Genomic DNA, 18,927 nt, shown 5'->3' with positions numbered 1-18,927 from the left:
TGAAAACAATATAACAAATGTTCATAGTATTTCATTTTTCAGTTAGGGATGAAAAATAGAGAAATCTTCTCCAGTTGGTTGGTGAATCAGATTTCTAATCATATGTGCTCTGAATATCAGTTTTGAAGTCTTAAGGACCTTTTATACTAATTTCTGCTTTTAAAAATAGTAATTGCATATTTAGTCATGTGTGGCGTCTCTGGCATGGTTTTTGGAGAAATAAAATTTTAAAGCACAGTCATAAACAGTGATAGAGAACCATCATCAACAGAAAGCATAGGAATTAATAGAAAATTAAACTATCAAAATCAATTCACTGAATAACTGATTTATGAATGGCAAAATTGACTGATCAAATGTACCAAAAACTTGTTTCAAGAAATATTCTTTTAAAATATATTTAATGAAAACAAATACAGAATCAATCATTTTTCCTTTAACATTTATGGAGGAGTTACAATATGTCAGACACTGTTTTAAATTCTTTATATAAATTTATATACTATTCATACCAATCATACAACTTATATTTTATTATTTTCACCAATTATTTTACAGAAGAAAACAGAGGCACAGTCCTGTTGAATAAGTTTCCCAAGGTTACATACCCAAAACTGTCGAGTTTGACCCACTATGCTATTCTGGGTCATAAAATGACATTCACAGAAATTATATTGAGCTCATTTAAGAATGTATTCAACATAGCAAAATATAAGGAGATTAAAATCAGTTGTTATTCTTTGATTTCAAAAGTTTGAATATTTTTAAATATACTGCTAGGAAGCATGTACCCACTGACTAAAATTTAAAGGGAACACAAACATATTTACTGAATATATTTAAGAAGGATATTCCCTCAAATAAATCATCACTTGCACTGTATTGTATTCATTAGAAGGGAAACACTAAATAAGAAGAGGAATTAAGCTCCACCTCTTAAAGGCAGAATCATAGAATTTGTTGACATAATTTAAAACCACCACAGAAAAAATTTAATCAGTAGAAAATCTTAAATATAGATTATATCTTCTGAGGATTTCATGAGGTGGAGCTAAAAATACCATAGGTTAGACGTCCTGTGAACACCTCATTGAGAGTAGCGGTTTTCTTTTTAAATATTTTCTTTTAAAAAAGAGGTAAATATTCAGGTCATTCTGTGCTGAAATATTTAGTTCATCTCCTTGCAGTCCAAGAGACTCTAAAGAGTCTTCTCCAACACCACAGTTCAAAAGCATCAATTCTTCAGCACTCAGCTTTTTTTATAGTCCAACTCTCACATCCATACATGATTACTGAAAAAACCATAGCTTTGACTAGACGGACCTTTGTTGGCAATGTCTCTGCTTTTTAATATACTGTCTAGGTTGGTCATAGCTTTGCTTCCAAGGAGTAAGCGTCTTTTAATTTCATGGCTGCAGTCACTATCTGCTGTGATTTTGGAGCCCTCCAAAATTAAGTCTGCCACTGTTTCCACTGTTTCCCCATCTATTTGCAGTGAAGTGATGGGACCAGATGCCATGATCCAGCAGCTGCGCAGCGCTGGAGTGGCAGTGTGTGGTGCTGGAGCGACTGTGAGGAGATACTCCACAACCGAAAGCAAAGGAGAAGCGCCAGCAAGACAGGAAGAGGGGCGAAGTCACGTTTAGAATCAAACCCCATACCTACCAGAGACACTCAGAGGGCTTAAACAAACCTTGTGTGCACCAGGACCCAGAGACCCCACAGAGACTGAGACAGAACTGTGTTTGAGCAGCTCTGTGGGGTACGGGTCAGCAGTGGCCTGCCACAGGGGCAGGGGCTCTGGGTGCAGCAGACTTGGGTATGGCATAAGCCCTCTTGGAGGAGGTTGCCATTAACCACACCATAGAGCGGCCAGACCTTACATAGGACTGGGAAACAGACTCTTGGAGGGCACAAACAGAAGCTGGTGTGTACCGGGACCCCGGAGACATCAGTAGTGACCCCACAAGAGACTGACCCAGACTTGCCTGTGAGTGTCCAGTACTCTCTGGCGGAGGCGTGGGTTGGTGGTGGCCTGCTGCAGGATTGGGGGCATTGAGTGCAGCAGTGCATGCATGGGACCTTTTGAAGGAGGTCACCATTATCTACATTACCTCCACCACAGGTTAAAGTGAAAGTGAATTTTCTCAGTCGTGTCTAACTCTTTGTAATCACATGGACTATAGCCCAACAGGCTCTTCCATCCAGGGGATTTTCCAGGCAATAAAACTGGAGTGGGTTGTCATTTCCTTCTCCAGGAGATCTTCCTGACCCAGGGATTGAACCTGGGTTTCCCACATCTTAAGCAGATGTTTTACCATCTGAGCCACCAGGGAAGTCCACCATAATTTCAGTTCAGTTCAGTTCAGTCACTCAGTTGTGTCCGACTCTTTGCAACCACATGAATTGCAGCACACCAGGCCTCCCTGTCCATCACCAACTCCCGGAGTTCACCCAAACTCATGTCCATAGAGTTGGTGATGCCATCCAGCCATCTCATCCTCTGTTGTCCCATTCTCCTCCTGCCTCCAATCCCTCCCAGCATCAGAGTCTTTTCCAATGAGTCAACTCTTCGCATGAGGTGGCCAAAATATTGGAGCTTCAGCTTTAGCATCAGTCCTTCCAAAGAACACCTAGGACTGATTTCCTTTAGAATGGACTGGTTGGATCTCCTTGCAGTCCAAAGGACTCTCAAGAGTCTTCTACAACGCTGCAGTTCAAAAGCCTCAATTCTTCGGCGTTCAGCTTTCTTCACAGTCCAACTCCCACATCCGTACGTGACCACTGGAAAAACCATAGCCTTGACTAGATGGAATTTGTTGGCAAAGTAATGCGTCTGCTTTTGGATATGCTATCTAGGTTGGTCATAACTTTTCCTTCCAAGGAGTAAGCGCCTTTTAATTTCATGGCTGCAATCACCATCTGCAGTGATTTTGGAGCCCAAAAAGATAAAGTCTGACAGTGTTTCCCCATGTATTTGCATTGAAGTGATGGGACCAGAGGCCATGATCTTAGTTTTCTGAATGTTGAGCTTTAAGCCAACTTTTTCACTCTCCTCTTTCACTTTCATCAAGAGGCTTTTGAGTTCCTCTTCACTTTCTGCCATAAGGGTGGTGTCATCTGCATATCTGAGGTTATTGATCTTCCTCCCAGCAATCTTGATTCCAGCTTGTGCTTCTTCCAGTCCAGCGTTTCTCATGATGTACTCTGCATAGAAGTTAAATAAGCAGGGTGACAGTATACAGCCTTGACGTATTCCTTTTCCTATTTGGAGCCAGTCTGTTGTTCCATGTCCAGTTCTAACTGTTGCTTCCTGACCTGCATATAGGTTTCTCAAGAGGCAGGTCAGGTGGTCTGGTATTCCCATCTCTTTCAGAATTTTCCACAGTTGATTGTGATCCACACAAAGGCTTTGGCATAGTCAATAAAGCAGAAATAGATGTGTTTTTTTGGAACACATCTTGCTTTTTCAATGATCCAGCGGATGTTGGCAATTTGATCTCTGGTTCCTCTGCCATTTCTAAAACCAGCTTGAACATCTGGAAGTTCACAGTTCATGTATTACTGAAGCCTGGCTTGGAGAATTTTGAGCATTACTTTACTAGCATGTGCTGCTGCTGGTGCTAAGTCACTTCAGTGTGAGATGAGTGCAATTGTACAGTAGTCTGAGCATTCTTAGGCATTGCATTTTTTGGGGATTAGAATGAAAACTGACCTTTTCCAGTCCTGTGGCCACTGCTGAGTTTTCCAAATTTGCTGGCATATTGAGTGCAGCACTTTCACAGCATCATCTTTTAGGATTTGAAATAGCTCCACTGGAATGCCATCACCTCCACTAGCTTTGTTCATAGTGATGCTTTCTAAGGCCTACTTGACTTCACATTCCAGAATGTCTGGCTCTAGGTGAGTGATCACACCATCGTGATTATCTTGCTCCTCTCCCCACCATAGTTTGGCCCCATTTAAATAGCAGGGAGGCAAGACAGCCCCACCCATCAACAGAAAATTGGATTAAAGATTTACTGAGCATGGCCCAGCCATCAGACCCAATGTCCCCCTCAGTCAGTCTCCCATCAGGAAGCTTCCATAAGCCTCTTATCCTTCTCCATCAAAGGGCAAACAGACTGAAAACCACAATCACAGAAAACTAACCAGTCTGATCACATGGACCAGTCTTGCCGAACTCAGTGAAACTATGAGCCATGGCATATAAGGCCACCCAAGATGTGTGGGTCATGGTGGAGAGTTCTGACCAAATGTGCTCCACTGGAGAAGGGAATGGCAAACCACTTCAGTATTTTGCCTTGAGAACCCCATGAACAGTATGAAAAGGCAAAATGATAGGACACTGAAAGAGGAACTCCCTGTGTCAGTAGGTGCCCAATATGCTACTGGAGATCAATGGAGAAATAACTCCAGAAAGAATGAAGAGATGGAGCCAAGGCAAAAACAACACCCAGTTGTGAATGTGACTAGTGATGGAAGTAAAGTCTGATGCTATAAAGAGCAACATTGCATAGGATCCTGGAATGTTAGGTCCATGAACCAAGGCAAATTGGAAGTGGTCAAACAGGAGATGGCAAGAGTGAACATTGATATTTTAGGAATCAGTGAACTAAAATGGACTGGAATGGGTGAATTTAACTCAGATGACCAGTATATCTACTGCTGTGGGCAAGAATCCCTTAGAAGAAACGGAGTAGCCATCATAGTCCACAAAAGAGTCTGAAATACAGTACATTGCTGAGTTCAGCAGTCTCAAAAATGACAGAATGATCTCTGTTTCCAAGGCAAACCATTCAATATAACGGTAATCCAAGTCTATGCTCCAACAAGTAAGGCTGAAGAAGCTGAAGTTGAACGGTTCTATGAAGATCTACAACACCTTCTAAAACTAACACCCCCAAAAAATATCCTTTTCATTATAGGAGACTGGAATGCAAATTAGGAAGTCAAGAAATACCTGGAGTAACAGGCAAATTTAGCCTTGGAGTACAGAATAAAGCAGGGCAAATGCTAATAGAGTTTTGCCAAGAGAACCCACTGGTCATAGCAAACACCCTCTTCCAACAACACAAGAGAAGACTCTACACATGGACATCATCAGATGGTCAACACCAAAATCAGATTGATTATATTCTTTGCTGCCAAAGATGGAAAAGCTCTATATAATCAGCAAAAACGAAACCAGGAATGTACTCTGGCTCAGATCATGAACTCCTTATTGCCAAATTCAGACTTAAATTGAAGAAAGTAGGGAAAACCACTATACCATTCAGGTATGACCTAAGTCAAATCCTTTATGACTATACAGTGGAAGTGAGAAATAGATTCAACAGATTAGATCACATAGACAGAGTGCCTGAAGAACTATCGACGAGGTTCGTGACATTGTACAGGAGGCAAGGATCAAGAACATCTCCAAGAAAAAGAAATGCAAAAAAGCAAAATGGTTTCTGAGAGGCCTTATAAATAGCTGTGAAAAGAAGAGAAGCAAAAGGCAAAGGAGGAAAGGAAAGAATGCAGGGTTTCAAAGAAAAGCAAGGAGAGTTAAGAAAGCCTTCCTCAGTGATCAATGCAAAGAAATAGAGGAAAACAACTTAATGGGAAAGACTAGAGATCTCTTCAAGAAAATTAGAGATACCAAGGGAACATTTCATGCAAAGATGGGCTCGATAAAGGACAGAAATGGTCTGGACCTAACAGAAGCAGAAGATATTAAGAAGAGATGGCCAGAATTCACAGAAGAACTGTACAAAAAAGATCTTCATGACCCCGATAATCACGATGGTGTGATCACTCACCTAGAGCCAGACATCCTGGAATGTGAAGTCAAGTGGGCCTTAGGAGGCATCACTATGAACAAAGCTAGTGGAGGTGATGGAATTCCAGTTGAGCTATTTCAAATCCTGGAAGATGATGCTGTGAAAGTGCTGCACTCAATATGCCAGCAAATTTGGAAAACTCAGCAGAGGCCACAGGACTGGAAAAGGTCAGACTTCATTGAATCCCAAAGAAAGGCAATGCCAAAGAATGCTTAAACTACCGCATAATTTCACTCATCTCACGCTCTAGTAAAGTAATGCACAAAATTCTCCAAGCCAGGATTCAGCAATACGTGAACCGTGAACTCCCAGATGTTCAAGATGGTTTTAGAAAAGGCAAAGGAACCAGAGATCAAATTGCCAATATATGCTGAATCATCAAAAAAGCAAGAGAGTTCCAGGAAAACATCTATTTCTGCTTTATTGACTATGCCAAAGCCTTTGACTCTGTGGGTCACAATAAACTCTGGAAAATTCTGAAAGAGATGGGAATACCAGACCACCTGATCTGCCTCTTGAGAGGCCTATATGCAGACCTATATGCAGGTCAGGAAGCAACAGTTAAAACTGTACATGGAACAACAGATTGAATCCAAATCAGGAAAGGCTGTATGTTGTCACCCTGCTTATTTAACTTATATGCAGAGTATATTATGAGAAATGCTGGGCAGATTGCCAGGAGAAATATTGATAACCTCAGATATGCAGATGACCCCACGTTATAGCAGAAAGCAAAGAAGAACTAAAAAGCCTCTTGATGAAAGTGAAAGAGGAGAGTGAAAAAGTTGGCTTAAATCTAAACATTCAGAAAATGAAGATCATGGCATCTGGTCCCATCATTCATCGCAAATAAATAGACTTTATTTTGGGGGGCTCCAAAATCACTGCAGATGGTGACTGCAACCATGAAATTAAAAAACACTTGCACCTTGGAAGATAAGCTATGACCAACCTAGACAGCATATTAAAAAGCAGAGACATTACTTTGCTATCAAAGTTCCATATTGTCAAAGCTGTGGTTTTTCCAGTAGTCATGTATGGATGTGAGAGCTGGACTACAAAGAAAGCTGAGTGCCAAAGAATTGATGCTTTTGAACTGTGGTGCTGGAGAAGACTCTTGAGAGTCCCTTGGACTGCAAGGAGATGCAAGCAGTACATCACAAAGGAAGTCAGTCCTGAATATTTATTGGAAGGACTGATGCTGAAGCTGAAACTCCAATACTTTGGCCACCTGATGTGAAGAGCTGACTCATTTACAAAGATCCTGATGCTGGGAAAGATTGAAGGCAGGAGGAGAAGGGGATGACAGAGAATGAGATGGTTGGCTGGCATCACTGACTCAAAGGACATGAGTTTGGGAAAACTCTGGGAGTTGGTGATGGACAGGGAGGCCTGGAGTGCTGCAGACCGTGGGGTTGCAAAGAGTCAGACAGGACTGAGTGACTAAATTGGACTGGTTCAGTTCATTATCTTAATTTTTTAAATGCTGATATTTCTCCAACCACGGTCAACTGCATGCAAAAGCTCTTGTTTTATAACTTAAAAAAAATAAAATAAAATCTACCTCTTGATTATTGGTTTACTTCACTGATAGTCCCTCAAGGCAATTCTCTGGGAAGTAGGATGGCTTATTTTTCTGATAAGGGTCCTCAGAATTTTATGAGATGATTTCAATCCTAATGCATTTTGAATTGTCTGTAGGACATTCAATTTTTTTCCTCTTTAAATTCTGTTAAATCTCTCTCTGATTTAGTCATTAGGCCCCCACCTAGAATTGTGTTAGTCATCCTGGAGAGAAATTTGAGTCAGAGTTATGAAACTTCTTATTGTGTTTCTTATAAAAATGCTTGTGAAGATGTTGCCCATCTCCTTATGTGATGTTACTCTTTCTGAAGACCCATACATCCTTCCTCATCTTAGTATCAGAAAGAAAAATGAGTTTCTCTTAAACAGTGTATTTGTTTTTGTCTCAAGACACTGAATCATAGGTGATTATATTCTCCTCATTCATTGTCAGCGAGACGGTTCAGAGCCCAGTTTTCATTTCTATTCAGTGTGTATAGCTATGAGGTGAGTTTTGAAAGAACTTGTTCTTGCTACACCATCTTCTACCTACTGTTATTGCCCTTTGTCATGTTTTCTTCGTTACTTTTTTTTTTTTTCGTCATTAGGAGAGAATTTTATTTTAAAAGTGTCCTCTTAAACTGCAAGGATGTCAGTTAAACATCACAATTAAACATGCCAAAGGAGAAGCCATGTTGTCAAAATGCCCACTTAACCCACCCAAACATCTCAAACCCACCCTTTGCTGACCTTCTAGAACCCCATTTTTTCAAGTTTTTTTTTTCCTTTTTTTAAACAAAAGAAAGTAGACAGATACATGTTGGTAAAGGCTAACTGTCCGTATTCACATAGAGACACAGTGTAATCTCTGAGCCCAATATACAGAGAAAGGAGGAAAAAAGCTAGAATTCTATGCACTGCTACACAGGGGCCTAGCACCCTCCAGCTTCCGGCAGAGCTAAGGGAGCAGAAGGTTTTTCTTTTTTTCCCACAGAGCATGGTGGTGTTGATTCCATAGTTTTTGTTGAGACAGAAAGGGATAAAAATGAATTTGGAACAGAACGGGGTAGAGATTCTTGTCCCACTGAATTCAGCTCAAGGTATTTCCCTCCCACCCCCAAATAAGTTGTGAACCATGGTATAAAGGAGAAAAGAGACCTCAAAAACAGGGCGACTGAGCACAAGAGGAGGAAAAAAAAAATAAAATAAAGACTGCAACTTGCTCCCAGGGACTGGAGAAAATTAAAAATGGGTGGAATCCATCAGTGTTCCATTAGTCATCTGCTCCTTCATCTTCCTCTCCTTCCTCCCCCTCATCATCATCTTCATCTTCTTCACCTTCATCCTCATCCCCTTTTTCATCAATGTCTTCCAATCCTTCTTCCTCTTCATCGCCGTCGTCATCCTTTTCTCCTTCCCCTTCCTCATCGTCCATGTCAGGAACCAAGTAGTACTGTAATGGATTTGGCCAAATATCATCTTTGATGACCTCCTAACTCATCTGCACCTGCATCAGAATGATCAGTAAACCAGGTGAAAAGCTTTCTGGTTCCTCATGCTGTCTCTTCCTGCTGGCTTTATTCTGTGTTTGACTTGATCATTACGTCAAATCCTTTCCAGATTTTCATTTGATTTCAGCGGACTTAGAAGATGGATCACCACTCTCATACAGATGAAATTCTTTGCAGAGAATTTTATTTTAGAAGTAAGGGTTTTTATCAAAATAAAAAACTATTCTGTAACCTTTCTTTGGAATTGGAATGAAAACTGACCTTTTCCAGTCCTGTGGCCACTGCTGAGTTTTCCAAATTTGCTGGCATATTGAGTGCAGCACTTTCACAGCATCATCATTCAGGATTTGGAAGAGCTCAACTGGAATGCCATCACCTCCACTAGCTTTGTTCATAGTGATGTTTTCTAAGGCCCACTTGACTTCACTTTCCAAGATGTCTGGCTCTAAATTAGTGATCACATCATCATAATTATCTGGGTCGTTAAGATCTTTTTTGTACAGTTCTTTTTGTGTATTCTTGCCACCGCTTCTTAATATCGTCTGCTTCTGTTAGGTCCAGACCATTTCTGTCCTTTATCGAGCCCATCTTTGCATGAAATGTTCCCTTGGTATCTCTAATTTTCTTGAAGAGATCTCTAGTCTTTCCCATTAAGTTGTTTTCCTCTATTTCTTTGCATTGATCACTGAGGAAGGCTTTCTTATCTCTTCTCACTATTCTTTGGAACTCTGCATTCAGATGCTTATATCTTTCCTTTTCTCCTTTGCTTTTCGCCTCTCTTCTTTTCACAGCTATTTGTAAGGCCTCCCCAGACAGCCATTTTGCTTTTTTGCATTTCTTTTCCATGGGGATGGTCTTGATCCCTGTCTCCTGTACAATGTCACGAACCTCATTCCATAGTTCATCAGGCACTCTATCTATCAGATCTAGGCCCTTAAATCTATTTCTCACTTCCACTGTATAATCATAAGGGATTTGATTTAGGTCATACCTGAATGGTCTAGCGGTTTTCCCTGCTTTCATCAATTTAAGTCTGAACTTGGTATTAGGAGTTCATGATCTGAGCCACAGTCAGCTCCTGGTCTTGTTTTTCTTGACTGTATAGAGCTTCTCCATCTTTGGCTGCATAGAATATAATCAATCTGATGACCATCTGGTGATGTCGATGTGTAGAGTCTTCTCTTGTGTTGTTGGAAGAGGGTGTTTGCTATGACCAGTGCATTTTCTTGGCAAAACTCTATTAGTCTTTGCCTTGCTTCATTCTGCATTTCAAGGCCAAATTTGCCTGTTACTCCAGGTGTTTCTTGACTTCCTACTTTTCCATTCTAGTCCCCTAGAATGAAAAGGACATCTTTTTTGGGTGTTAGTTCTAAAAGGTCTTGTAGGTCTTCATAGAACTGTTCAACTTCAGCTTCTTCAGCGTTACTGGTTGGGGCATAGACTTGGATAACTGTGATATTGAATGGTTTGCCTTGGAGACGAACAGAGATCATTCGGTCATTTTTGAGATTGCATCTAAGCCAGGCTTCAACAATATGTGAACCGTGAACTCCCTGATGTTCAAGCTGGTGTTAGAAAAGGCAGAGGAACCAGAGATCAAATTGCCAACATCCGCTGGATCATGGGAAAAACAAGAGAGTTCCAGAGAAACATCTATTTCTGCTTTATTGACTATGCCAAAGCCTTTGACTGTGTGGATCACAATCAACTGTGGAAAATTCTTCAAGAGATGGGAATACCAGACCACCTGACCTACCTCTTGAGAAATCTGTATGCAGGTCAGGGAGCAACAGTTAGAACTGGACATGGAACAACAGACTGGTTCCAAATAGGAAAAGGAGTACATCAAGGCTGTATACTGTCACCCTGCTTATTTAACTTATATGCAGAGTACATCATGAGAAACGCTGGGCCGGAAGAAACACAAGCTGGAATCAAGATCGCCGGGAGAAATGTCAATAACCTCAGATATGCAGATGACACCACCCTTATGGCAGAAAGTGAAGAGGAGCTAAAAAGCCTCTTGATGAAAGTGAAAGAGGAGAGTTAAAAAGTTGGCTTAAAGCTCAACATTCAGAAAATGAAGATCATGGCATCTGGTCCCATCACTTCATGGGAATTAGATGGGGAAACAGTAGAAACAGTGTCAGACTTTATTTTTTTTGGCTCCAAAATCACTGCAGATGGTGATTGCAGCCATGAAATTAAAAGACGCTTACTCCTTGGAAGAAAAGTTATGACCAACCTAGATGGCATATTCAAAAGCAGAGACATTACTTTGCCAACTAAGTTCCGTCTAGTCAAGGCTATGGTTTTTCCAGTGGTCATGTATGGATGTGAGAGTTGTACTGTAAAGGCTGAGCACTGAAGAATTGATGCTTTTGAACCGTGATGTTGGAGAAGACTCTTGAGAGTCCCTTGGACTGCAAGGAGATCCAACCAGTCCATTCTGAAGGAGATCAACCCTTGGATTTCTTTGGAAGGAATGATGCTAAAGCTGAAACTCCAGTACTTTGGCCACCTCATGCGAAGAGTTGACTCATTGGAAAAGACTCTGATGCTGGGAGGGATTGAGGGCAGGAGGAGAAGGGGACGACAGAGGATGAGATGGCTGGATGACATCACGGACTCGATGGACGTGAGTGTGAGTGAACTCCAGGAATTGGTGATGGACAGGGAGGCCTGGCGTGCTGCGATTCATGGGGTCGCAAAGAGTTGGACATACCTGAGTGACTGAACTGAACTGATTCTGTAACCTGATTTAATGTCTTCAAATTCTGTCACTTCAACTCTTGTCAAATAATGCAGCGCCTCTTCATCCTCCTCGCCAAGCAGTGCAGACACTTGTGGCTGGTTAACAAATTTTGTTTCCCAAAAATTTGGGATTTGGGCGATCAATTCTGACCTCTTCTGAAAAAATGGTTGGTGGAGTTTGTTATATTTCTGTTCTACTTTCAAAATCTCCTCACTGGCTTGTTCATTAAGTGTGTCTATTTCGTTTTCTACTTCATCAATATGTTCAATTGCTTCTTGCTGTTCTTTTTCTTCCTTCAGCAAGTTTGAAGAAGCAGATGCCTCATCTGGCCTGGAGGCAGGAGTCGGCCTGGCTTTCTTCAGTTTCTTTGCTTGGGGTGGAAGAGAAGACTGGTGTCTGGGGACCATGCTGGGGAAAAAAAAAGCCAAGAATCCTCCCAGGAGAAGAGAGAGGAACTGCGAGCTCAGAGAACTCTTTTCATTACATTTTAAATTTTATTTTATTATTTTACTGAACATATCTGTGGTTCAGTTTAGTCGCTCAGTCATGTCTGACTCTTTGCGACCCCATGAGCCACAGCATGCCAGGCCTCCCTGTCCATCACCAACTCCTGGAGTTCACTCAAACTCATGTCCATCCAGTCGGTGATGTCATCCAACCATCTCATCTTCTCTCATCCCCTTCTCCTCCAGCCTTCAATCTTTCCCAGCATCAGGGTCTTTCCAAATGAGTCAGCTCTCTGCATCAGGTGGCCAAAGTATTGGAGTTTCAGCTTCAACATCAGTCCTTCCAATGAACACCCAGGACTGATCTCGTTTATGGTGGACTAGTTGGATCTTCTTGCAGTCCAAGTGATTCTCAAGAGTCTTCTCCAACACCACAGTTCAACAGCATCAGTTCTTCAGCACTCAGCTTTCTTTATAGCCCAGCATGACTACTACATCCATACACAACCATTGGAATAACCATAACCTTGACAGATGGACCTTTGTTGGCAAAGTAATGTCTCTGCTTTTTAATATGCTGTCTAGGTTGGTCATAACTTTCCTTCCAAGGAGTAAGCGTCTTTTAATTTCATGGCTGCAATCACCATCTGCAGTGATTTTGGAGCCCAGAAAAATAAAGTCAGCCACTGTTTCCCCATCTATTTGCCATGAAGTGATGGGACCAGATGCCATGATCTTCGTTTTCTCAATGTTGAGCTTTAAGCCAACTTTTTCACTCTCCTTTCACTTTCATCAAGAGGCTCTTTCGTTCTTCTTCACTTTCTGCCATAAAAGTGGTGTCATCTGCATATCTGAGGTTATTGATATTTCTCCCAGCAATCTTGATTCCAACTTGTGCTTCTTCCAGCCCAGCGTTTCTCATGATGTACTCTGCATAGAAGTTAAATAAGCAGGGTGACAGTATACAGCCTTGACGTACTCCTTTTCCTATTTGGAACCAGTCTGTTGTTCCATGTCCAGTTCTAACTGTTGCTCCCTGACCTGCATACAGATTTCTCAAGAGGTAGGTCAGGTGGTCTGGTATTCCCATCTCTTGAAGAATTTTCCACAGTTGATTGTGATCCACACAGTCAAAGGCTTTGGCATAGTCAATAAAGCAGAAATAGATGTTTTTCTGGAACTCTCTTGCTTTTTTCAAGGATCCAGCAGATGTTGGCAATTTGATCTAGTTCCTCTGCCTTTTCTATATCTGTAGAAACAGACTTCATTAGTCTTGAGAACAAGAACACTCTTCACCAAAATACAGTCATTCTTTAATAAATACCTCTCCATATATTGTCTCACGTTTAGTTTTCTTGATAGGGTATCTTAGCCACATGGATGTCTCCACCCAGCACTAGACAACCCAGAATGTGTGACAGTTAGATCTCCCTTCAAGAAAGAGCCTATCATTCAGTGGTGAGGAGGGCTAGTAGGTGACAGCCTCTTGCTATAGATCTGCCAAAACTCAGCACAGTATTTGAGGCAAGGCCATGCTTTTTATGAGAAGCACCCAGCCTGTGACAAAGGCCTTCTGCCCTACGGAGGGACTCTTCTGATGTCAGTCTTTGATCTGGGGCTCATCCTTGAGTTGGCCAGGACTTTGTCATCCTGAAGTCCTCACTATCCAGTTCTGTCTCTATCCTGCCTGGTGTCACATCAACATCATGATGTGAAAGCATTCCATGGCCATTATTTTTTTTCACTCTTTTACCTTATCAACTCTCCACATTCCTGATAAATCTTTTCCTCTTGTAACTCCAAATCAGCATCTGATTCTCAGAGAAGCCAAAATAATATACCAGATAACTCACAAAGTTACATTTCCTTGAATTTCCAAACCTATAAATGCATACAGTTACTAAGTCATCTCCCAGATGTCTCAAAGACACTTTAAATGGAAACCGAGCTCATGATTTTCTCCTAAATTTTTTTCTGTTCTGATGTTCTGGATCAGTGGGTAGTCCTAGCATCCGTTTGGTTCTGCCAGCCAGAAACCTGGGCTCTATCCTTGACATTTTGTCTTTCTGGTCCCAATTCATCATCAACTCGTGTTGGTCTTACTTCCTAAATATACTCTTCCTTCTATTTCTCTCTAGCTCCATCAGAGTAGTCTTGATCTTGAATACCATCATCTCTTGATTTTATTCTACTAGTCTCCGAAGACTAGTAGACTAGAGTCACCAACCAATCCATCATTCTCCATACTACAGCCAAAATTATTTTCCAAACACAAATTTGGTCATGTCTCCATCTAGCCTAAAATCCTTCTGTTGGTTCCCATTGCTCTTGTAATAAAGGCAAAAGTCTTTAAGACAACAAGTCCCTGTACTCAAGATCCAGCCTCATTTCCTATTCCCTTCACCACACCGTATTGTAACTCCATGATGGCAGATACTGTGCCTATTTTCTTTATCATTTTATCTGAGTCTGCTGAACACCTGACACATACCTGGTGCTCAATATAGAATTATTTAATGCATAACTAAATGATTGAGTGGATAAATGAATCAATCAAATGAGTCTGTTCATAATCCACTGGACACACTTTGTGGTTTTCTGTTGTGGAACTTTGTCTCAGAGTTGCCTATCTAAATCTTATCTATCTTGTAATTCTCAGATCAAATGTCAACTCAATCAAGAAGGCTTCCTTGACTTATCTAGGTGAAAATACTTGTCTTGTTATAAAATCCTGTATTCTTTGTGTGTGTGTGCTCAGTTACTCAGTTGTGTCCAACTCTTTGTGATCCCATGGACTATAGCCTCCCAGGCTTTTCTGTCCAAGGGATTTCCAGGCAAGAATATTAGAATGGGTTGTAATTTCCAATTCTAAGGGATATTCCTGATACAGGGATCAAACCCACGTCTCCTGCATACCCCACATTGGCAGGAGGATTCTTGACCCTGAGCCACCTAGAAAGCCCATTCTTCTTTTATATTACACTTAATATGTAATCAACTGATTAAATATGTTTAATATATTAATAGCACCAGTTAAACTCCACATTCTTTGAAGGAAAGTGTTGAGTTTATGCTCATAAGTATTCTGCACATCACCTAACATACACATATGTGTATAAGTGTATGGGCTTTACTTGATTGAATGATTTGATTGACTGATCTGGCAATATCTGGATGATTTTTCCTGCCACTCGAGCAACTGTTGTGATATTAGAAAGAGTGGATGAGGCTAATAAAAATGTGATGGCCCAGTAAAAATGTTGGTTAGGCAATATATCTCTTGAATCTATCTTTAAGTATCAAGAATAGAAGACTCATTTGGCCTATAAATTTTTGTTGGTTTTGTAAAGCTCAAATGTCATAAAAATCTACTTCATAGCTACAAAATGTGCTGTGGCTGTGTGTTTTTAAGAATTGCCTAAGCTTTATACTAAAGAAGGTTTCCAAAAGAATAATATGTGTAACCACTGAGGACAGAAAAGTTGATTATAGCTGCTGTAGAGACAGGCTGTTTAAAAATCTTTAATTGTGGGAGTTCTCTGGAAGTTCAGTGATTAGGACTTGGCACTTTCACTGCTGTGGCCCAAGTATAATCCCTGGATGGGGAACTAGGGTGCCACAAGCTAGGTGGTACAGTCAGAAAATAAATCTTTAATTGTTAATGAATATATTTGAATGTACATTAGAAAAAATAAACTATCACATAAAAACCATAATGGTCATAGTTAATATTGCTTTGGATAGGGTTGAAAAACAAGCATTTCCAGTTTAAAAATAATAATTTAAAAATATTATAATGTGATATGTCCACAAACATGACTAAAGGTTAAGAGACCTTATTTCAGAGATTTAAAGCATACTGAACACTACCTAGGTTTTTACTCCTCATTTTTTTATTTTTTACTATGGTTTTGGGTTCCAAAATCACTGCAGATGATGATTGCAGCCATGAAATTAAAAGACGCTTACTCCCTGGAAGAAAAGTTATGACCAACCTAGATAGCATATTCAAAAGCAGAGACATTACTTTGCCAACTAAGGTCTGTCTAGTCAAGGCTATGATTTTTCCAGTAGTCATGTATGGATGTGAGAGTTGGACTGTGAAGAAGGCTGAGCGCCGAAGAATTGATGCTTTTGAGCTGTGGTATAGGAGAAGACTCTTGAGACTCTTTTGGACTGCAAGGAGATCCAACCAGTCCCTTCTGAAGGAGATCAACCCTGGGATTTCTTTGGAAGGAATGATGCTAAAGCTGAAACTCCAGTACTTTGGCCACCTCATGCGAAGAATTGACTCATTGGAAAAGACTCTGATGCTGGGAGGGATTGAGGGCAGGAGGAGAAGGGGACAACCGAGGATGAGATGGCTGGATGGCATCACTGACTCGATGGATGCGAGTCTGAGTGAACTCCGGGAATTGGTGATGGACAGGGAGGCCAGGCGTGCTACGATTCATGGGGTCGCAAAGAGTCGGACACGACTGAGTGACTGAACTGAACTGAACTGAACTGAACTTACTCCTAGGTTTTTAATACTAAGAGATTAATAACTGGCTTTGTGAGCTTTTACTTTTTTGTGAAATATTTATGAAGCACTGCTATGTTTAAAGCTCTAGACTCAAAACTAGAGAAATTATGTGATTAACGTAATTAAGGTTTCGTCCCTCAAAGAGCTCACAACCCCAAAGAGCAGGGACCATAGAAAAAAATGTAGAAACCCAGTGCAAATGCCCTAGTAGAAAGACATCCATTGAAGGGTCAATTGTAAAGGGTACAAAGGTAGGTGCGATCAGCTCTGCTTAGTAGAGTGGGTGTTAAAAAGGGGGATAAATAGAAGAGCTACATTTGGGAGGCTGCGTAGAAGCTCACTGGTCCAAAAAAATGAAATCAGGTCATTTCAGGTGAAAACAGCAGTCTGTCAAGCCAGAGAGACAGCTACGACTGGAAGAATTCCAAATGATTGGAGCCTGGGGTGCGGCAGAGTAGGGATTGGAACTGAGACAGAAGAGGCAGGTAAAAGCCTGGTGTCCCATGCCGAGGAGTTGCTTGTATACCTCAGAGGGGACTGAGGATCAATACATAGAATAGGATCAGTGTTTTACTTAAAAAGAAATAACAGCAGAGGAATTTTACATGCTTATGAATTTCAATGCAAGAAGTTTGGAAAATACTTTTTCTGAAAAGATTCTCTTAGGAAAAGATGATTTCTCCCAAACACCCAAAAGTAGGATTTGAAGAAGAGATGCAAACTGAGGTGAGATAAAGGGAAATTTAAACTACCAGTCGGAGAAGGCGATGGTACCCCACGCCAGTACTCTTGCCTGGAAAATCCCATGGACAGAGGAGCCTGGTAGGCTGCAGTCCATGGAGTAGCTAGGAGTTGGACATGACTGAGCGACTTCACTTTCACTTTTCACTTTCATGCATTGGAGAAGGAAATGGCTACCACTCCAGTGTTCTTGCCTGGAGAATCCCTGGGACAGGGGAGCCTGGTGGGCTGCCGTCTATGGGGTTGCACAGAGTCGGACACGACTGAAGCGACTTAGCAGCAAACTACCAGGGGGAGAAAATATCATCCATCTCTATGGCTTCAATCTCCAGCCCTAAGATCTCATAGGAGTTCTTTCAATTTCTTTAGAATACCAACTTATAAAGGTAAAGGCACAATAAGAATTTTGAAAATCATCATTTTTTACCAATATCATTGTAATAGTTGATTGAGGTGAGAATTAACAATGAGCACTAAAACCATCAGGCAAAAGGTTGTTTGGAAACAAGATGTTGGTTCAATCTCAAAGTGTCACCCTGCTTGTCAAGTTATCACAGAATAAAAATGGTACATTTCATTGTAGAAATCCTCAATTAAGAGATCAAAGCTAGTATCACCAATAATAGAGCAAGTGACATAGCATGCTCTCAGGGAAATAGTCTTCCTGCCAAAAACATTTAATCTAATCTAATCATGAACATGACCATATAAATCCAAGTTGAAAGGTAAACCAAATTTCATGAAGGTCAATGACAGGCTGGAGAACAGTTCTAGATTAAAGCAGGAAAAAGGAGACAAGGCAAATTAATATAACATGAGATCTGACTATATCCTGGTTTGAAAAAGTAAAAAAGGCTAAAAGGATTTACTTGAGATAAGTAGGCAGTTTTGAATATGGACTATATATCAGAAAATGATGTATCATTGGTAAATTTTCTGAGTGTGATCATTGTGTCGTGCTTATATAGAAAAAAATGTCCTATTTTTCAAGCTACATGAGGAAACATTTGGAGGTAAAATTTCATAATTTGAGACTAAGTTATTCTCAAATGTTTCAAGAGTAAAAAGAAAATATATATATTAATATTTATTTAGAGAGATAAAGCAAACATCACAAAGGAATATGGACATATTATATAGGCTAGATGTATTTTATTTCAAAATAAAGTATTGGCAAAAAAAATTAATGACTGAGTCCCACCCCCAGAATTTTTTATGTAATTAGTTGAGGGGAAGCCTGGAGAATTTTGAAGATCACCAGATAATACTTAGGTTGAAAATCACCGCAATAGTTCAAAAATATTATTTTACAAATGTGGGGGGGGGGATGGGGATTACAATTCCTTGAGCCTGGCAATTCTTGGGTTCTGACCACATATCACTTTTATAAGTATTTAACATATATTAACTGGCTACATTAATTAACAGCACAGAAAATAGGCATGAATAGATACTTTATTTTGGTCTGTTCTTCATTTTTACAAGATATATCTGTGAGTGATTTACTTTGCACCAGAAACCCAAACCATTCTATCCCATAAATAAGACCAAACCATTTAAA

The 18,927-nt window shown here is 40.5% G+C and overlaps 1 pseudogene; it reads right to left on the bottom strand.

The window, feature by feature from the left end:
- Nucleotides 1–8,661: 8,661 nt before the first annotated feature.
- LOC138086482 (protein SET-like) lies at nt 8,662–12,061 on the bottom strand (annotated as a pseudogene).
- Nucleotides 12,062–18,927: the final 6,866 nt, after the last annotated feature.

This window comes from Capricornis sumatraensis, chromosome 9 (assembly GCF_032405125.1).
Source record: "Capricornis sumatraensis isolate serow.1 chromosome 9, serow.2, whole genome shotgun sequence".
Lineage (NCBI taxonomy): Eukaryota > Metazoa > Chordata > Mammalia > Artiodactyla > Bovidae > Capricornis > Capricornis sumatraensis.
Note: the sequence above shows the minus strand (reverse complement) of the source record. Positions and strands in the feature narration are given on the sequence as shown.